This window comes from Sus scrofa, chromosome 2, assembly GCF_054392235.1.
Source record: "Sus scrofa isolate SSC_HxYL_T2T_F1_AM1 chromosome 2, Sscrofa_HxYL_maternal_Yorkshire_Landrace_v2.0, whole genome shotgun sequence".
Taxonomy (NCBI): domain Eukaryota; kingdom Metazoa; phylum Chordata; class Mammalia; order Artiodactyla; family Suidae; genus Sus; species Sus scrofa.
The window spans coordinates 94,531,259-94,553,397 of NC_139384.1; the positions used below are offsets into that span (position 1 = coordinate 94,531,259).

At 42.5% G+C, this 22,139-nt stretch overlaps 1 long non-coding RNA gene and 1 other non-coding gene across 3 annotated transcripts in view; both read right to left on the bottom strand.

Annotated features, from left to right (window-relative positions):
* Positions 1-22,139, bottom strand: part of LOC146405583 (uncharacterized) — an 83,044-nt gene that overhangs the window by 53,589 nt on the left and 7,316 nt on the right. The window contains exons 3-4 of one of the 2 annotated variants that reach the window (XR_014838070.1): positions 9,671-9,759; positions 7,228-7,819 (exon numbers count right to left, since the gene is read on the bottom strand). This is a non-coding gene — a long non-coding RNA (uncharacterized LOC146405583). Of the gene's footprint in view, positions 1-7,227; positions 7,820-9,670; positions 9,760-22,139 lie in introns of those variants that run through there. The other variant, XR_014838071.1, reaches the window with a different exon arrangement.
* On the bottom strand, positions 591-697 carry LOC146405585 (U6 spliceosomal RNA). Its single transcript, XR_014839280.1, has one exon. It is a non-coding gene; the product is annotated as a U6 spliceosomal RNA (small nuclear RNA).

Genomic DNA, 22,139 nt, shown 5'->3' on the forward strand with positions numbered 1-22,139 from the left:
TTTAAATACATATAAATACGGGGGGAACATAGATAAATGGGATCGATCAATATATTTGAAGAATTAAAATTGAGTTGAATAATTAACTCATTGATGAGGCAGAAAACTTGTTAATTATCATCCACTTGCCAGAATAATTTTCAGATTAACAGATACAGACGAGGGAATGAAACTAAGTCAGAAATATTTCTACTCTTCTCTTGTGATTTGATGACTATCTTTGGTATATATTTGCACTCATGTGTGTGTGTGTATATATTTATTATAGATATATATAGTTGTTTGTTTGTTTTTGGCCACACTTGCAGCATCCAAAAGTTCCCGGGCCAGGATTGAACCTGAGTCACCGCAGAGACAATTCTGGATGCTTAACTGCTAGGCCACCAAGGAACTCCCAATATTACAGATGCGTGGTTTGCACTTATTGTGAGCTTTTTGCACAGCAGCCTACATATATGATTGTTTTAAGCTGCTGATCTCTTAATTTCAAATGCATTTTAAATATCCTGCATTTGTACTCTCCTAACCTCATGATTTCTGTTTTTGGTACCGTATTTTACATCTGATTGTTTTGTGTATCCTTTAACTGAAAAAATATGGAACGCTTCATGAATTTGCATGTCAACCTTGCTCAGAGACCAGGCTAATCTTCTCTATATTCTTCCAGTTTTAGTATCTGTGCTGGTGAAGTAAGCACTAAGATGGAGATGTTTAAAGAGAAAATTTCTAGACTAGGAATGATAACCAGAGAGGGTTGTGCTGGGTACGTCAGCTTAGAGGAAGGGAGAAGATCTGCTTATCTGAGGACCAGCACAAAAGAAACACAAAAGATAAATTTATTTGCTCTTAATTTCTCTTAGGCAGACCTGAAAAACATCCCAGTTTGATGTGCAAAGCAAACTGAGCCTTGAGAAGACAAAGCACCACACCAATATCTGGTCGCCATATTTAGAGGGTTGGAAACTAGCTGAAGATGCCACCTGGAGAGCCAGCATGTCTGTCTCAGATGATAAAAACCCTCAGAGTCACTAGGCCCTCTGTGATTTGATTTGATACCCTAGACAGATAAGAGCCTCCCAGCATGGAGGGGCTGTGAATCGTTTGGCTGCAGGTCTTCCTGGGCGCCCTTTTCCTGGTTCATTGATTGGGTTGAGTGCTTCGCTGTCACATCCCTGCTGAGGGCTACTCAGCCCTTCTGCTCTTTCAGATACAAAAGCACAGCTCCACTCCTAACAGGAGGTGAGCTCCAAGAGCAGCAGTGGTAATCTAATCTATTGATTGTACTTTTCCATTGGCTTCTTCCGAGAAGACGCATTACTAGAATGGCAAGGTGTGCAAGGGCTGATCCTTGTAGGAAACACAGGTTGGAACAAGGTATCAGCACAGACCGAGGTGCCAGGTTGTGGCAGCCAATGTCTCATGGGGGCCTGTACCATTTCCTCAGGCCTTTTTGCCCATGAAAGCCCATCGCTGGCCCACCCTTTGGGGGTTTTGGCTGGGACCAAAGGTGCCCATGCTCACTGCATCACACTTGCATTCAAGCACTTGCAGCTCGGGCACTGTGAGTGACAAGCCAGGAGAAAGGGAAAGAGGTGGTGGTGGGGAGGTTCTGCTCACTGACAGCCTCCATCAGCATCCTCCAAAGTTGCCTAAAATAAATATTCAATCTATAGAATTGAATTGCTATGTACATGCAGTTTCAAAATAAGTCCCTTAACACCTCTTCCAACCATAAGGCTGCTCCTAAAGCCCTTCTGGAAAGAAATTCTGAACCAGGGGCCAACTTGGCATAGAATTCTTCCCTAAGAGAAGTTTTCCAAATTAGTCTATTTGACATCACTGTGTCTCCCACTATCTGGCTCCTTTCCTATCCAGGCATATGAAAGACTGCATTTCTCAGTCTGTGTCATCCTTGCTGTTGGACAGGGCCATGTGCCTAGGTGCAATGGCCAATGGAATGGCACACACATCATTTCCAGGCTGAGACAATCAAACGCTCATCTGTGATTTTTCCTGCTCTTTCTTGCCCCACTCAGGCAACCACGGAGAAGGCCTTAAGTTGAGATAGAATGTCCAAAAGGTTGAAACAGCCTGGACAACTCAGTCACCATGCAGAGGACAACTGTCCTAGAGAGCTGCCTGGGCCCACAAAGGATTTTGCATGACAGGGCAGTAAATTTTGGTTGTATTAAGGCCGTTGAGATTTTGGAATTGTTTGTCACTGCAGCATAACTTAGCCCACCCTTATTCATATAAGAAGAAATGTTCTATGGAACGCTTGTTAATTCTCCTCTGGTCCTATTTTTCCCCTTCTCTAGCCAGGTACTACCCTCCAAGCTAGACCTCTCTCCTCCAGTCTTCTCCTAAGCCAGGTACCCCTCCCAGGCCTTTCCTCCAAAGACCCTGCTCAGTTGCAGAGATCATGCTTAACCACCCAAACCTTAGGACACTCTAGGCTCAAGAATCTTTCTCAGCCAGGTTGGCCTAAGCAGCCCATTTTGCTGAAAATTCATCCAACTGCTTCATGAAACAAAACAAACAAACATAAAAAAATTTAAGCTCTAAGGAGAATTAGTTTGAATATCCAGGGAAGAGAGAATATCTGACTCTCTTCATTTAATAAGTATCTTTACCTGACTACACTGTGAAGGAGGTCAAATCCATCTTTACTAAGTGAAGATAAGAACCATTCTCCCTTTTTCCTGACACATTTAAGTCAATCTTAGAACTTAAAATGTTGGTGTAAAAATCATTGCTTTTTCCTTTCTTTGGTAAAGTTAACATCTAGGTTCTTGGAGGCTCTGCCAGTGACCCAGACGTGAAAACCCAAGCAGTTGCACAGAAGGATGCCTCCCTGGTCAAATAAAATGCCTCCAAGGCAGGCTTGCAGGCTTCTGAATTGCTTCATCAATGTGTTATAGAACTTGGCACTTCTGTGTCATGACTGCTGGAAGAAGCCTGGGAGCTACCAGCTCTCCACTCTCCCTCACCACCTCTGAGCCCAACCAAACAGAACAGACAAAACAATGGATCGTTAGGTGGACTGTAAGAAATCTCCCGAAGTCAACTTTGAAGTTAGTGAAACAGATTTCACTTGGAGAGTATGTCCACTTGCTATTTTAACTTATTTAGAAACAAGTAACAGAAAACCTCACTACAGAGGCTTGAACAATTAGCAGTTTAATTGATGGTTTCTCTTTGGTCTGATCTTTTTTTTTTTTTTTTTTCTTTTGTCTTTTTGTTGTTGTTGTTGTTGTTGTTGCTATTTCTTGGGCCGCTCCCGCGGCATATGGAGGTTCCCAGGCCAGGGGTTGAATCCAAGTTGTAGCCACCGGCCTATGCCAGAGCCACAGCAACGCGCGGGATCCGAGCCGCGTCTGCAACCTACACCACAGCTCACGGTAACGGCGGATCTTAACCCACTGAGCAAGGGCAGGGACCGAACCGCAACCTCATGGTTCCTAGTCGGATTCGTTAACCACTGTGCCACGATGGGAACTCCTTTTTTTTTTTTTTTTAATAGCTGCATCTGTGGCATATATGGAAGTTACCAGGCTAGGAGTCAAATTGGAGCTGTAGCTGCTGGCCTTCGCCGCAGCCGCAGCCATGGATACACAGGATCTGAGTTGCATCTGTAACCTATGACACAGCGTGTGGCAACACCAGATCCTTAATTCACAGAGCAAGGCCAGGGATCAAACTTGCATCCTCATGGACACTACTTTTGGTTCTTAACTCACTGAGCCACAATGGTAACTCCTTGGTCTGATATTTTAAAGCTTCAAAGACCTCTGCCCTTAGAGAGGTAAGAAACTGCCCTTAGAGAGCACTAGAATGTCACTCAGGGCCCCCAGGACACAAGAACTTTTTATCAGATATAGACAGGTTGGAAAGCAGCTAATTGTCAGAAAAAGTCTCTGTGGACTATGTTCAGGGCAATGATGCTGACGCTACTTTCTGTGGAAGACACTGGTAGTTGTTTCAGTGCCAGAACCTGCTAGTTATCGATGCATGTGCTCTATTTCCTGCTTTCTCAGGCTCACAGACAAGAATGGCCTCATTATGGCCAGTGAGATAGAAGGGTAAATTTGCTAGGGATTTTTCGGGAAAATATTTGCCCTTGTAATGAAATGGACCAGCATGGCTGGCATTAAATTGTACCTTAAATATAAAGATAAGGCTAAGTGACAGAGTCATTTTAGGATCATTAGGCTCCAAGCAGGAGGGGAAGCTTCAAGAAGAAGATAAAGAAGCTAACCATCCTGCCCCCAAGGATCTCTGCTTCTGGCTATGGTGGAGTAACAGGGACTGGGTTTACCCTTTTCCCTGAAATGAACATAAAAGAGGGAGGACAAAATATATGAAATAATAGGTTTCAAGACACTGGGACATCGGGCAGTGAAAAACGGTGACACGTAAGCAGCTGGGAGGAAAACTGAGAGCCCTCTGATGGCCCCAGATTTTTGCCTTGACAAAAGTTTCCAGGTTGTGGAATGAGGATGGGGAATCCAGACAGAGCCCAGAAGACTTCCTAAATTGAGGTGACAGAGCTAAGACTCTGAGGAGACAATTGTGTGACTCCAAGGCCTCTCCCATGAGATAAACTCAAGGAGTCTCGGGATATCAATGTTGTCAGGATAAAATTTACTAGCCCCTTGTGGCCCCTTTGGTCCCATTGCAATCGTTACGGAGTTCTTGAGCCCCTCCTGTGCAGCCTGGCCTACATCCCTCCTGCCCCATATAAGGAAAGGTATTTGGCCTGCCTCTCTCCCCAACCCTAGAGGAAAGTATACATCCTGCACCAATTAGCAAATGTACCCTAAGACCTCCCCTCTCGCCTTTGTCCCTGGGCTATAAAAACAGACTGGACCATGTGCTAGGCATGAGCTTTCCCTCATCATCAGGAAGTCAGCCCACTGTGCTGGCATTGTTTCTTATCTCAAACTCATCTTATTTTTCACTCCACTCTGATTCTGGAAATTCTTTTCCAACCCGTGCATGGACCACAACAACAATGGCAGTTTGCAGGACAGAGGACCAGAGATGAGAAAGCTATATAAACAGAAGAAATCTAGAGATCTGTAGAGGGTTATTCCTGAGTTTCAGCTCAGTACTGACCAACAGGTGTATATAAGAAAATTCCCTAAGGCTTTGGGAAAAAAAAAAAAAAAAAAGGATTAAGGTGTGATGCCTGACCACATTAAATTAGAAATTAATAACAGAAAAATCCCTGGAAAATCACAAAGTATTTGGAAACTAAACACTTCTCTAAATAACTAGAATCAAAGAGATCAAAAGGAGAATTGAACTGAAAAAAAAAAAACAATATATCAAATATAGGATGCCAATAAAATAGCACTTAGGGGGAAAATCTGAGCACTAAGTATTAATATTCACTGAGAAGAAGATTTTTAAACAAATGGTTTCAAATCAGTGATCTAAGCTTACATCTTAAAAAAAAAAAAAAACTAGAAAAAGAGTCAGTGAGACCCAAAATAAACAGAAGGAAGGAAATAAATGTCAGAGCAGAAATCAATGAACTAGAAAAAAAGTAGAGATAAATGAAACCAAAAGCCAAACTTCTGGGAAGATCAATGTATGTCATTGATAGATTTTGATAGGAAAAAAAGAAAGAAGACAAAGTTACTAACACTGGGAATAATAAAAGTAATATCACCACAGATTTTATAGACATTAAAAGGATAATAGTGGAATATTATGAATAATTTTATGGCTGAAATGGTTTCTTTGAAAAATACACAAAAAAGTGGAATATTTGTGTGTATTTTTGTGTAAAAAAACACAAAATAGTGGAATATTATGAATAATTTTATAGTTGAAATGGTTTCTCTGAAAAATACACAAAAAAGCTCACTCAAAAACAGATAGGAGCTCCCTGGTGGCCTAGCAGTTAAGGATTCAGTGTTGTCACTACTGTGACACAGATTCAGTCTCTGGCCCAGGAAATTTCACAGGCCTCAAAAAATGGCCAAAAAAAAAAAAAAAAAGATAACCTGACTAGCCCTGTATCTATTAAAGACACTGAATCTATAGTTAAACATGGTCCAGACGGCTTTGCTCATAAATTCTACCAAGCATTTAAGGAATATTTAATCCTACAGAACTCTAACGTGACTCTAAGAATACTAATCCTGATAGGGACATGGTAGGATAATTAAATAGTTTAAAAATCCCACCAGGGGATTAACGACAGAAAGGGAGTTTTAAGGGAGTTTGGGAGACTCCTGCAAGCTCAGGACCAAGAGAAGAATCCAGTAACTTAGCAACAATCTCCTCTATCTTAAAGGAAGACCAGGTGCATCTAAGCAGCAGACACACTCAAGCCCCAAGTCCTGACAGTTAAAACACACGACAATAGATATGGGGTCTGAATCCTGTTACACAAAGTCAGCATGACTTCATGACGGTGTGAAGAGTAGCATTTTTGCATGTAGGCAAGACAGGGATAGATAGAGGTGAAAGGGGAAAAACTGGGTAAAAGGGGACATTATCCTGAAATCTGAGATGAATTACCATATTTTACTATGTTAGCTCTCTTTCGCTAAAATATACACATGCTATAAATAGTGCCATGACAGTCCCGGTTACACCATGCTGACCCAAAGGAGGAACTGCTGATATAAACTTTGATGTCTGTTCAAGAATGAGGAAGAAAGTGGTCTTCTCCCCATTTTTCTTTTATTTCTAAAAATAAAGCACTCTTTGTCCTCAGGGCAGAGCCTTATCACCTGCCTGCTTGAATCTCTCAGAGGCTAGGCTAATAAACTCGCTCTTTGGCTGACACTTTGCCTTTCGCTCAATTCTTTTTTCCGCTCAATTCTTTTTTCATAAAGACAAAAGAATCTGACCTTCAGTAAGTCCTGAAACCAGGTGAGCAGTTTCAATGAAAAGACAGTGGGTTCTGGCCCCTCCTAAATCAGGGATCACGGGGTCGAGTCCCAGCCTGGGGGTTCAGGTCCCAAACTGAGTTTGGGCCAGGCTCAAGTCCCACCCAAGCAGGAGTATGGTTTCAATCTACAGAAACTCTTCCCCAAACATTGAAGTTGAGGACAATACTTACTCAGTTTATGAGACTGCATTACCCTGAGACTAAAACCAGGTAAAAACATGACAAGAAAACGACAGTCTAACATCCCCCATGAACACAGAGGCAAAAAAACTCTAAAGAGATATTAGAAATGCAAGATTGGTTTAACATTTGCAAACTCTATCAATGCAATTCATCACATAGACAAAACTAAAAACCAAGCAACTTTACTGCTTACCACAGTCAATGCAGAAGAAAACATTTAACAAAATTCAGCATCCGTTCCTGATAGAAACCCTCAGCAAACTAGGAATAGAAATTTTCCTTAACCTGGCAAAAGACTCTTCTTACAAACACGTACAGCAAACATCATATTTGATGAATGACTGAGTACTTTCTTCCTAAGATCAGGACTAGTGAAACAAAGCTGGGCCCTGTGGGGCTTCTGGGCACAAGCCTTTCTGCGCCCATCCCGGTTTCTTGTTTTTAGGAAATGGGCCTCGTTCAGCCTCCATCCCTTCACAACTCAGTTCAAACAGTTGCTAATCAGGGAAGGCAGGGGATGCGGAGACAAGGAAGGGCACAGCCTTCAGGACAGTAGCCTCCTGTAGCCTCCTTTGCCTGGCAAAGCAGTAAAGCTATTTTTTTCTCCTTTGCCCCAAACTCTTCTCTGCATTTCTCTTCAGCACCAGTAGAAAGAGGACGAGTTTTGGCCACAGCAGGACAAAGGGGACCACTCTCAACACTTCATTTCAACATTGCCCTTGAGAGCTGTGCAAACGGGCAAAAAATAAATGAATAAAAAAGAAAGGAAATAAAAAGCATCCAGATTGGAAAGAAATAAAACTCTAGTTATACATAATATGATCTGTAGAAAACCCAGTGTAATCTTCAAAAAAAAAGATACTAAAATAAAGGAGTTGGGCAAGGTTGCAAGACATATATGTACAACCCATAAAAATCAATTATATTTCTATATATCAGCAATGGATAATCAGCTCTCGAAAAATTTAAAAACAATACCAGTTACAATAGCAAATATATATATATATATGAAATACTTGATAAATCTAACAAAAATGTTCAACATTTGTATACTGCAAAATATTACTGAAGGAAAAAAATTTTTTTTTCTTTTTCGGCTGCCTTGTGGCATATGGAATTCCCAGGCCAGGGATCATATCCAAACCACAGTTGTGACCTAAGCTGCAGCTGAAGCAACACTAGATCCTTAACCCACTGCTCCGGGCTACAGATCAAACCTGCATCCCAGTGATCCTAAGATCCCATTGAGCCACAGAGGGAATTCCAAAAGAAAATTTAAAAGATACAAAAGGACAGATAACCTGCATTCATGGGTCTGAAGACTCAGTTACAATGTCATTCTCCACAGTCTATAGATTCATTGTCAACCAAAATCCCAGGAAGCTTTTTTAGAAATTAACAAACTGATTCTAAAATTCATACCGTAATGCAAAGCACCAAAAATAGCCAACAATCTTTGAATAAAAATTGTAGGACTTAAATCACCTGATTTCAAGACCTTATAAAGCTACAGTAATCAAAACAGGGTGATAATGACACAGGTAGACAAGGAGACCAATGGAACTGAATGAAAAGACCAGAAATAAGCCCACACATGTATTGACAACTTATTTTTCACAAAGCTGTGAAAGCAATTCAGTGTAGAAGGGTACTCTTTTTAAATAAATGATGCCAGAACAATTGAATATCCATATGCCAAAAGAAAATAAATTTTTTTATATTTACCTCATATTGTATATAAAATTAACTCAAAATAGATCATAGACCTAAATGTAAAATATAAAACTACATTTAAAAACAAACAAACAAACAAACTTCCTGATAGGAAAAACAAGCAAACAAAAAGTGTCTGGGAGAAAATGTAGAAAGTCTTTGTGATTTCTAGATACAACACTAAAAGCAAAATTCATTGGAGTTCCTGTCGTAGCTCAGTGGTTAACGAATTCGACCTGAAACCATGAGGTTGCGGGTTCGACCCGTGGCCTCGCTCAGTGGGTTGCAGATCCGGCGTTGCCGTGAGCTGTGCTGTAGGTTGCAGACGCGGCTCGGATCCCGCGCTGCTGTGGCTGTGGTGTAGGCCTGTGGCTACAGCTCAGATTAGACCCCTAGCCTGGGAATCTCCATATGCCGCGGGAGTGGCCCAAGAAACAGCAAAAAAGACAAAAAAACAAAACAAAAAAACCAAACCAAAACAAAACAAAAAAAATAAATAAAAGCAAAATTTATAAAAGAAATAATTTATAAATTAAATTTCATCAAAATAAAAAATGTCTTCTTTTTGAACAACACTATCAGGAGAATGAGCAGATAAGCCATAAACTGGAGAAGATATTTGCAAACCACAAATCTGTTAAGACTTTTTTCCAGAATACCGAAAGAGCATTCAAAACTCAATAATAGGAAAAGAAAATCCAATAAAGAAATGGGCAACATTTTAGACAGGGACAGGCACTTCACCAAGAAAATATACAGAAATAAACACATAGACTATTGTTAGGGAAATGCAAATTAAAACCATAATGTGATGCCAGTACACACCTATTAGAATGGCTAAGATTTTTTAAAAAGTAACCATACCAAGTGTTGGATGAAGAACTGGAATGCTCAAACTCTGCTGGTGGGAAGGTAAAATGGTATAACTATCTTGCAAATGGCTTGCCAGCTTCCTTAAAAAAAAAAAAAAAAAGAAAGAAAATTAAACATTTACTTACCATACTATCCAACCATCCTATTTCTAGGTATTTATCCAAGAGAAAAAGGAATATATGTCCATACAGAGATTTTTACACAAACATTCATAGCAACATTATTTGTAATAGTCAAAAACTGGAAAAAAACCAAATGCCCTTCAATAAGTGAATGGATAACAACTTGTGATACATCCATGCAACAGAATACTACTCAAGAATAAGAGAAATGAACTATTGATATGATGTTACAATACAGATGGATCTCAAAATAATTATGCTAAGTGAAAGAAGTCAGATAAAAAGAGTACACACTGTTGATTCTTTTTTTATTAGGGTAGCACCCAAGGCATATGGAGGTTTCCAGACTAGGGGTAGAATCAGAGCTGCAGCTGCCCGCCTACACCACAGCCACAGCAACGCCAGATCCAAGCTTCGTCTGTGACCTACACCACAGCTCGTGGCAATGCCAGATCCTTAACCCACTGAGCGAGGCCAGGGATCAAACCTGCATCTTCATGGATACTAGTTGGGTTTGTTATTGCTGAGCCATGACGGCAACTCCTTGATTCTATTTTATATAAAATTCAAAAAAATACAAACTAATCCATAGTGACAGAGCGGATTAATGGTTGCTGAGTGTGAGGAAGTCAGGAAGGAGAGGTTACACAGAGGAAGGAGGAAACTTTTGAGAGTTGTGATAGTTGCATGGATATACACAAAGGTCAAAATTCATCAAATTGTACATTTTAATTATGTAGAGTTTATTCTATGTCAGTTATGCCCCTAGAGAACTGGGGGTAGGGTAGGCAGGGAAGAGATGCTATCCCTGAACAGCCACTTCACCAATGGCTCTTTGTCGCCAAATAATTATGAAAAAAATCTAAATAATTAAGACAAAGTAATTTTTTCCCATATTTGCAGCCAGAAGCAAAATTTACTACTATTATTTATCCTTATCTATCTATCTACTCCTTGGCTTACACAGCAAAAATTAGTTTTTTTTTTTTTTTTGGCCATGTCCATGGCATGCAGAAGTTCCCAAGCCAGGGACTGAACCTGCACCATAGCAGTGACAATGCCAGGTCCTTAACCCACTGAGCCACCAGGGAACTCCAAATTACAGTGTATTAAAGTTTTTTTTTTTTTTGAACAGCATGTTAAAGTTTGAAGGGACCTTGGAGATTAGCCATTAACGTCTTCCCTCCAACTCCTCCCCCACTCATTTTTTAAAAAATGTTTTCAAACAAGTGAAAGAACTAGAAGCCCAGAAAAGTAGAGGGACTTGCTCACACCCGTCAGGAGATCAGGACAAGAATCACAAAATCCGGACTCCCAAAGTGGGGCTCTTTCCCGGGTGCCACACTACAGTCTGCCGTGTCAATGTTTAATTTCTAAATTTTTTTTTCTTAAAATAACAAAGAGGGGGGAAATGCAGAGTGGAATTGAATGCTTACTGGTGGAGTTACCTAAAGGAACGGTTGTATGTTTTATACATGAGGCAACGGAGCCTTGTGGTACAGGAAAGAAAGGTGATATTTTCTCCTAGAGTCACAGAGCAAACATTAAACACCGGTCTCTTGAGGCAAGAAAACGAAACTGACCTCACTTGCCCCAAGAGTAATTCTCAAGTGTAGATTTACTTCCAAGAGTCAGTGTTTGCCGCTGTTAACTGCCCCTCTGAGCTCGCATGCCTGGGACAGCATCAGACAGTTCGGTGCTGATGTTTCCAAGGGTATTCACATGTGAAAAGCGAAGTGTCAAAATTCAGTTGTTTTCTGTGAGTTGACATTTTTTTAAAATGGCATGTCTTTTTTGGTAACTTAAAACTAAATTTGTTTCAGATCGGGCTTACTCATGAAGAGCTGAAAGTTTATTTTATCCCTTAAATGTGGCTATTTTTGAGCAAAGGCCAAAAGAATGAAAATTCTTTTTTTTTTTTTTTTTTTAGTAGCTGCATCCGTGGCATATGACAGTTCCTGGGCTAGGGGTCTAATCGGAGCTGTAGCCACCAGCCTATGCCACAGCCATAGCAGCGAGGAATCTGAGCCACACCTGTGAATTCCACCACAGCTCACAGCAATGCCGGATCCTTAACCCACTGAGCGAGGCCAGGGATCGAACCCTCATCTTCATGGATACTAGTTGGGTTCATTACTGCTGAGCCATGATGGGAACTCCTGAAAATGCTGAGGTAGAATAAGAACATGAGTATTTCTCCAAATCATGTGTGACTAAGACCCTCTCTGGCTCCATGAGCTGTCAATATCCTATGTGTCAAACAAGAGTAGGAACAGAGCATTCATCTATGTGGCTAACGTTCTTTTTCTAGAGTACAGAGCAAGCACACATACCTTAGAGACCTTCCTAGCTGAGGGAGGCTGATTTCTACTTACTATTCTTCCTTTATGAGAAAAGGGAATTCAAATTTGGGCTCACAGGGGATGTTGGAAAGTCAAAGTGACCTGGGGAAAATTTACTGAAATGATTAATTTTTGGAAAACACAGAGTTCTGGTCATGGCTCAGTGGTAACAAACCCTACTAGTATCCATGAGGACACAGGTTCGATCCCTGGCCTTTCTCAGTGGGTTCAGGATCCAGCATCACCATGAGCTGTGGTGTAGGCTGTAGATGCGGCTCAGATCCTGCATTGCTGTGGCTGTGGTGTAGGCTGGCAGCTGTAGCCTCAATTCGACTCCTAGCCTGGGACCCTCCATATGCTTCAGGTGAGGCCCTAAAAGGACAAAAACAAACAAAAACCTACAGAGAGTAGAGCAGTAGGGACATGTTCTCTGTCATCCAGGAAGGGACATGACTACTATAACTTCCAAGTGAGAAAAGGATAACTTAAATATTCTATCTTTACTCTGGTCAATACAACCTATTGGAATAGTACCACTAGAGGCTTTACGGAAGGACAAAATACACGAGGCTGTCAATGAGGAGGTTTTTTCTTTTTTTTTTTTTATCTTTCCCATGCCATGCAGAAGTTCCCAGGCCAGGGATCGAACCCAAGCCACATCAGTGAGAACACCAAGTCCCCAACTGGTAGGCCACCAAGGAATTCCAGCGAGGAAGATTCAACTGCTCCCAGCAAATTATGATCATCTTTTCAATCAGTTCTAAAAGCACTGGATTTAGAGTGCCAATTTCATGTCACATAGAGACTTGAGAAAAATTACACATTTTAAATCCCAGCAGGAAAACTATGCCCTTATACTGTCCTGGCATTCTTTTTTTTTTTTTTTTTCTTTTTTTTCTTTTTAGGGCCGCACTTGTGGCATACGGAGGTTCCCAGGCTAGGGGTCCAATCAGAGCTACAGCTGCCAGCCTACACCACAGCTCATGGCAACGCAGGGTCCTTAACCCACTGAGTGAGGCCAGGGATTGAACCTGCATCTCCATGGTTCCTAGTCAGATTCGTTTCTGCTGCGCCACGCCGGGAACACCTGCACTAGCACTCTTAAACCCCAGATACGAATACCGCTCTCATTCTACACTCCTGTGAAGGTAATTAAATTGAAAGTGATTGTCATAATTATGCACTCTGATTTTTAAAAAAGACTTTGATATATAACTGATTGCTGTACAGCTGAAACTAACAACTTTGTAAGTCAACTACACTCTCATACAATTGAAAAAAAAAGGCTTTGGAAAATTTCTCACTAAACCTCACAGATGAAACACCTACTTTTGTCTCCACCATCTTCTGAAGTCCCACTGAAATGACAGGAAAGGAGGGGGAAAAAAAAGCCATAAATCACAAGGTCCAAGAGAATGGAAAGACACAAGATAGATCAGAAGAAAGAAGTCTGGGGAAGCTGGAAAGAGAAGAATGCATGTTAACTGACTTATCGGATCAAAGAAAACAAAACCCAAGCCTGTGCTGGGGAAGCCAGAAGGAAAGAAGTTCATTTGCTCAGAACTGTGAAAAACCTTAGGAAAGTGAAAGCACGGGTGCAAATTAAGGCTGAACATCGGAAGATTGGTTGACTGCATGGAATCAGGGAGGCTCCCAGATTCCTTTCCTCCCCCAGCACAGCAGATGACTGCTTCTTCTGCCACCTGGCAGGGACTCAACTTGGTGGAAAAACCCAATCCTAGAGCACTGACTTAGGGGACTCAAGCAAGGCTGAGACACCGTTTTGAAACGGGTGAGATGTGCACACAAATTGCAGAGACCCCAGCCTCCTCCTCCTGCTTGGCTCTTAGAAAACCAGCAGCCAGACACAAAAAAAGAGATTGGAGGATTCTACTCCAGAGATTCTGACCAGCCCAAATGGGTCCTGACACACGGGGGGTAGGGTAGGGCCTCGCTCCATCTCTCAAGACTGGCCCTCAGACCTGACCACTGGGAAAGCAATTCCTAGAATCCTGAGAGATAATGTAATTGGTCAGAAGCACAGCCCAGTATCAGGGTTTTGTTTGGTTTTTTAAGTTCCTCAGGTGATTTTTAAAAATGCAAAGGTGAGACTAAGAAACACCTTGAAACCTACCTTTCAATAGCTGTGAAATGCCTCATTCATGAACTTTTCAAAGAACCAATTTTTTAGGTCTATTGATTTTCTCAATTCTTTGCCCATGTCCTTTTTATTTCATTGATGACTCATTTCCTTTTCTCTGCTTATTTTGGATTTAATTTATCCTTCCTTTTCTTTCTTTCTCTCTCTCTCTCTTTTTTGCCACACCCGAGGCATGTGGAAGTTTCCAGGCAGGGATCCCACAGCAGCAACCCAAGCCATAGTAGTGACACTGCTGGGTCTTTAACCTGCTGAGCCACCAGGGACCTCTCCTTTTCTAGTTTAAAGTGAAAATGTAGAACACTGATTTAGACCTTTGTTTTTTTTAAAAAGTATTTGATGCTATAAATTTCCCTTAAAGCATTGTTAGAGCTGTGTCCCACAAATGTTCATGTGTGGATTTTCATTCTGTTTGACATATTTCCTAATTTCTCTGCAGCATGCAGTGGCCTGAAGTGGGATCTCAGTTCTCAACCTGAGGATTGAACCTGGGCCACAGTGGTCAAAACAGTGAGTCCTAACCACTAGACCACCAGGGAACTCCCTCTCTCTGTTTTTTGGGTTTTTTTTTTGGTGTGTTGTTGTTGTTGCTTTTTTCTTTTTACAGCTGCACACCTGGCATAGTGAAGTTCCCAGTCCAGGGGTCGAGTTGGAGCTGTAGGTACAGCCTATGCCACAGCTATGGCAACACCAGATCCAAAGTGCATTTAGGACTCGGGGCTAGAAAATGGGGAAACAGGAGTTCCCGTTGTGGCACAGCGCAAACGAATCTGACTAGGAACCATGAGGTTGTGGGTTCCATCCCTGGCCTCACTCAGTGGGTTAAGGATCCGGCGTTGCCGTGAGCTGTGGTGTAGGTCGTAGACGCAGCTTGGATCCTGTGTTGCTGTGGCTGTAGCATAAGCTGGCAGCTGTAAATCCGATTGGACCTCTAGCCTGGGAACATCCAAATGCTGTGGGTGTGGCCCTAAAAAGCGAGGCGGGGGGGAGTGGGGAAACAGGAAGTGGTAGGAAACAGTGTTGAGGGAAGCTACACTGGTTACAGCTGTCCAGCAGCCCCGGAGATCATTCAGTGCAGGTCAGGGAGTAGGACAACTCCAAGAAATTGTTTTAAAAAAAATTGGAGAAAAAGGAGGGAGGGAGGAGATCTCATTATTCATGCAATCTGACTGTCCTGCAAAGAGCATTTAGCATGTTATTTAGAATTAGGAAGGCAAATATGAAAAAAATAACAAGAAGATTTGAAAATGGGGAGTGGGAACAGGACATCAGGAGGACCTTGAAGGAGGTGATGATTATTTTTGTTGTAACCCTGTAACTTCGATAAAGCAAAACAAAAAATAATTACAAGGGAAAGAGGGCTAGAAATTGAAGTTCACAAATACCAAACCCATTCCTGGCACCAATTCTTCCCTGGTCCCCCAAGGAATGGGAGTGTGAACACTGTGTGAGCTCAGAGCATGGGGTTCGGGCTCTGTGGGGTCAGCTCAGGTCCAGAGGATGGCCCCCCAGCCCTGCTGCTCTGGAATTAACACAAAGGGCTGCTCTGCCTCTCTCACTTGAGATCCTCTGCGTTTTGCCTATGAAATATTTTATCTCTAGATAAACTTGCTTTCATTTAAAAAAAAAAGGAGGGGGATACAAGCCCCCCTGAAAACTGATCTACCAAGTGAATTTATAAGCGACTGCACCCAAAGGCCAAGTTGATAGTTTATACTGAGAAAGACAACTGTCCAGGATGCATGGAAATTCATGTACCACGTCCGCACATTCTCTTTTCTTTCACAGAGAAACATGCTCCAGAGGTCTCATCACCTTTAGAAGGTTGCTTGATAAACAGGAGGTCAAAGCAATGGGCATTTCATAGTCCCCAGAAATAATTCCGTCAGACAGTGATGATAGCCTGGTGAGTCACCCTGTTCCTTTAATAGCTACCAAAGATCAACAAACTTTTTCTGTCAAGGGCCAGATATTCAATGTTTTCAGCTTTGCAGGCCATCTCTGTTGCAACCAGTCAGCTCCTGGGTTACAGAGCAGCTACAGATAGCATGTAAACAAATGGCCTGGCTGGGTGCCAACAGACCTTGACCTGGACCCACCAGGACCAGAGCTTGCCGAGTTCCGCCTGTTAGAGCGCTGTCCCCTGTCGGTCTGAGAGACCCACAAACTCTTTATTTTCCAATTCTCCTTTCTCTTTCTTCATGTCAATAGCCTTTGATAATGCCATTCAACTCCGTGAGGAGAGAAAAATTGAATAAATATTAGTTCTGCATGATAGCATTTGGGTTAGTAAAGGGAAGTAGTTCTGAGTTAATAGCAGATCAGCCTGAGATCAGTCTGCATGCAAGTTATTTGGGGGCTTTTGTCACTGAGGCCCTGGGGCATATCAATGAGAAACATGTGCTGCCTTGTCTTTCAGAGAGCTAAAATTCCTGCCTTTCTCCCTTTCCTCCTCTCCCTTATTTCTTTAAGCATCTGTAGTTTTGGTCATCATTGACCAAACTTTTTCTTCTTCTTTTTGGCTGCAACCATGACATGCAGACTTTATCAGGCCAGGGATCAAACCCTCGCCACAGCAATGACCATGCGAGATCCTTAACCCGCTGTGCCACCAGGAAACTCCTAGACCTCCTTTTTCTTTACCTACAGGTATACTGATCTGAGATACAACATTATAGGCACCTTGTGATTTGCAGCTTTCCTCTGAAGTATGTTGGCAGTGGTTGCGCCCATCGGGAGAGAAGACTGCCAGTGATGGGTGTACCCTAGGACTGAGTGGGGAAGTACGACTGAAGAGCTGCTACTGTAGACATAAGCAATTTAGGCTCTGTCTGTAGGAAAAGCCCCTGGCACCCACTGAAGGGTGATTGGGCCAACCTTTGCTAAGATGCTTCCTAGACCCTGCTGCAACCTCATGAGAGGGCAGGATGCTACTCCTATATGATAAAGGAGAGTGTTTTTCTTCAACTTCCCGGCCCCCCAACCAAGTCACAGAGCCCAAAACCAATGACAGGCAGATTTTCAGAGACATGGCAGAGGGCCAGATAATCTCAGAATAGTAACTGCTCACTTGTCCTAATCCCCAGTATTGATGCCACAAACCCACTTACATGAGATTTTATCTCTGGAATGACCCAGGATATGTTTTTGAACCACTTACTCACTTTTAGAAATTCATATCTTATTGATCCAGAGCACTAGCTTCTCATGGATCTCTGGATAATCAAGTTATCAAAAGAGTTATCAGTGTGAAGAGGACTTTGACCATTCATGGACTCATTAATAGGCCAGGTGCTCTGGAAAAATAAAATTCAATCATTAATCAAGAAATATTTTCCACCTGCCGCATTCTAGGCATTTTTCTAAGTAGTAGGAACTTTGCTGTTAACAAAACAAATATCTACGCCTTGCTCTAGCAGAACTTATGTGACATGTGGTACAGATGAAAATAAATAAATAAATAAATATATAAAGAGTCAGGTGGTGATGAAAGCTGTTAAGAAAAAGTATGGGGTCCTGTTGTGGAGCAGCAGAAATGAATCTGACCAGTATCCAGGATGACTTGGTTTAGATCCTTGGCCTTGCTCAGTGGGCTAAGGATCTGGCATTGCTATGAGCTGTGGTGTAGGTCACAGATGCAGCTCGGATCCTCATTGGTTGCAGATGGGGCTCAGACCCTGCGTTGCTATAGCTGTGGTGTGAGCCGGCAGCTACAGCTCTAATTCGACCCCTAGCCTGGGAACTTCCAGGTGCCGTGGGTGTGGCCCTAAAAAGCCAAAAAAAAAAAAAAAAAAAAAAAAAAAGGAAAGAAAGAAAGTCATGCAAAGGGGAAAGGGATAGAGGCATCTGGAGGTGGGAGGGTTTGGTATGTTCAATGAGGTGGTCAGGGAAGCCTGCTTGGACGCGGTGATATTTGAGCAAGACTTCAGTGGAGTGAGAGAGGAAGCCACATGGATAAGGGGGAAGAGTATTCCCGGCAGAGGAAGCAGAGACTGCAAAGGCCATAAGGTTGATCCGCTGTAGTTGTAGCCATGGGATTTGAACTGATGAAGGTGACCGAGTGATGACATGGAAATGCTAATGCCATAAAAAAAAGAATGTACTGCTTCCAGCTCCTGGGGGGTGGTGCATGCCACCCCATGCAGGGCCAGCTGGGGAAGAACCAGGTCCGGTCAGGTGACAGAAGTGGAGGAGAGGCTGAGGCCAGAGCCCTGACTGAGGTTTCTACAGGGACGTCAAGCCCCAGCCAAACAAAGAGCGAAGGTGTGGCTAGTTTGAATAATGTAGGTAGTTCCTGGCTGTTTGGTCACTGGCTCTGGGGTGACGTAGGGCAGGGGAAATATTGGCTTGGTGTATGAGGGTTAGATAAGGAGGTGGTTCAGAGTGTGGTCTCCAGGTCACAGTGAGGTGTAGACAACTTTAGGTGTGTAATCAAGACCGTGTGACACTGTAGGAGAAAATGTCCCAATAAAAAGAAAGCAGAGACCTCGGCCATGATGACTAAGCAAAGTCCAGCCAACTGCCCCTCACCACCCCTCCCCCCCACATCTGCTTCTGTAAAGTTGCTTCTGCAATTACGACTCTGCCTGTTCTCACTCTGGTCCGACCAGCCAAGCACAGACTCATGAAAAAAAGAAGAGCTGGCCTTATGAAGCCTTGTGAAACCCTTTCTCGGGGTTCAGGCTCCAGAGAGCGGTCTCCTCCTCCTCTGAGCCTGCTGGCGTAATACACCTGAGTTCTCCACCTCTCCAAGTGCTGCCTTGGTTTCCTGCCAGGTAAAAGAGCTGCTGGAGCTGATACACTATAGCCACAGGGCTGTCGCTAGAGCTGATACACTGCGGCCACGGAGCTGCTGGGCAGCTGCCGTAACATTGCTGGCACAAAAATAGACATATGGACCATGGAACAGAAGAGAGAGCCCAGAAGTAAACCCAAGCACCTATAGTCAATTCATCTTCAACCAAAGAGGCAAGACGATGAAGTGGGAAAAAGTGTCTTCAGCAAGTGGTGCTGGGGAAACTGGAAGCTGCCGGTAAATGAATGAAATTAGAACAGACCCTCACACTGACAGGGATGGAATAGGCACAGGTAGTTGTAGGAGTCCCAGGAAAGGACCACAGATAAAGGGGGAAACTTAGGGGACATTGGGAGATCACTCTAAGTTAATAACCACTCAAGAAAGCCACCAGCACAAGGCAGCCTTGCTTGACTAGTGGAGAGGAGAGAACTGCCTCAGGTCGTTGGGTGGGGGATGGGATGAGGCCTGTATTCAGATTCTGACCAAGGACAAGAGTTTGAGGACCACCCTTCTGCTGATTTGATTGAATACACACCTTACAGGATACCAAGGAGGAACTACTACTCCCAGAAAGGAAGAGGAAGTCTTATCTGACTCCCACTACCCTTGGATGATAAAACTGTAGCCCACAGGATCCTTGGGGCAGAGCTTCCATGCCTGCCCGCTGGCACCTCTCACAAGGATCCTATCTTAATAAATCTATTTCTTGCCTGTTGCTTTGTCTCTCGCTGAATTTCTTCTCCATGGAGACATGAAGAACCTGAACCTCAAAGAATCCAGACACAGGGTGAGAGAGTCTAATTTAAAACCATGGGTTCAAGTCCCAATCTGGGTTTAGGCTGGATTCAAGTCCCGGCGTTCAAGTCCCAGTCTGTGTTCTGGCTAGGTTTAGGCTGTTAGTACTGTCAGTTTCAATACCCTGCACAAAACTCAAAATGGCTTAAAGACTTAAACATAGTCAAGACACCATAAAACTCCTAGAAGAGAACATAGGCAAAACGTTCTCTGACATCAATTGCATAAATGTTTTCTTCGGTCAGTCTCCCAAGGCAACAGAGATAAAAACAAAAATAAACCAATGAGACCTAATCAAACTTATAAGATTTTGCACAGCAAAGGAAACTTAAAAAAAAAAAAAAAAAACCAAAAAAACCAAAAAGACAGCCTACGGAATGGGAGAAATGAATTTCAAATGATGCAACCAGCAAGGGCTTAATCTCCAAAATATGCAAATAACCCATACAACTCCATAGCAAAAAAACAAACAACTCAACTGAAAAATGGGCAGAGGATCTGAACAGACATTTCTCCAAAGAAGATATACAGATGGCCAACAGGCACATGAAAAAATGCTCAACATTACTAATTTTTAGAGAAATGCAAATCAAAACTACAATGAGGTACCACCTCACACAGGTCAGAATGGCTATCATTAATTAGTCTAAGAATAACAAATGCGGAGAGGGTGTGGAGAAAAGGGAACACTTCTACACTGCTGGTGGGAATGTAAATTGGTACAACCACTATGAAAAACAGTATGGAGGTGCCTTAGAAAACTATAAAACAGAGAGTTACCATATGATCCAGCAATCCTACCTGGGCATATATCTGAACAAAACTTTCACTGGAAAAGATACATGTGCCCCTATGTTCACTGAAGCACTATTCACAACAGCCAAGACAAATAAACAACCTAAATGTCCACTGAGAGATGAATGCATTAAGAAGATGAGGTACATGTATACAATGGAATACTATTTGGCTGTAAAAAAGAACAAAATAATGTCATTTGCAGCAACATGGGTGCAACTAGAGAGTCTCATGGCGAACTAAGTCAGAAAGATAAAGACAAATACCATACAGTAACACTTAAATGTGGAATCTAAAATATAGCACAAATAGGAGTTCCCGTTGTGGCGCAGTGGTTAACGAATCCGACTAGGAATTGCAGGTGGTGGTGCTGGGTTCAGTCCCTGCCCTTGCTCAGTGGGTTAACGATCCGGCGTTGCCGTGATCAGTCCCTGCCCTTGCTCAGTGGGTTAACGATCCGGCGTTGCAGGTTCAGTCCCTGCCCTTGCTCAGTGGGTTAACGATCCGGCGTTGCCGTGAGCTGTGGTGTAGGTTGCAGACGCGGCTCGGATCCCGCGTTGCTGTGGCTCTGGCGTAGGCGGTTGGCTACAGCTCCAATTCGACCCCTAGCCTGGGAACCTCCATATGCCGAGGGAGCGGCCCAAAGAAATAGCAAAAAGACAAATAAATAAATAAATAAAATAAAATATAGCACAAATGAGCCTATCTACAAAATAGGAACAGATTCACGACATAGAAAACAGACTTGTAGTTGCCAAGGGGGAGGTGGGAGAGAGTGGGAGGGACTGGCAGTTTGGGGTTAGTAGATGCAAACTATCATATTTAGAATGGGTAACAGTAAGGTTTTACTGTACAGCACAGGGAACTATATCCAGTTTCTTGGGATAGACCATGATGGAAAATAATATATGAAAGGAAACGTATGTATATGTATGACTGGGTCACTTTGCTGTATAGTAGAAACTGGCACGATGTGGTAAATAAACTATACTTTTTTTTAAAAAAAAAAAGCAACTTTGGGTGTTAGTTTAGCACTGTGATTAATGGATGCAACCAGACAAAACACAGAATCAGAAAACACAGAACCTGATCACATGTAGGGTCTTGCAAGTCACATTAAAATACCTACAGTGGGAAAGCTGGATGTACCTGGGAGCATCAGGAATCCTTCCAGTCACCACAGTGATGTGTATCACAGTGACAAAGGTAAGTACCAATTGCTTGTACTCCGTTTTTAAAATTCCCACCATCTCCTGATCTACCGTATGCTCTGTTCCTATGCTCCTTTGTACAGCTAGTTATAAGTTACAGCTGGTTACAAGTTTTATCTGACCATTCCTGGTATTACTTAGTATGTTTTGCTTTTCCTTTCTGTTTTGTTTTTAATGTTCCAAGTCCTGTTTCTTTTTTTTTTTTTTTAATGTTACAAGAAAAAAATAAAAAAAATGTG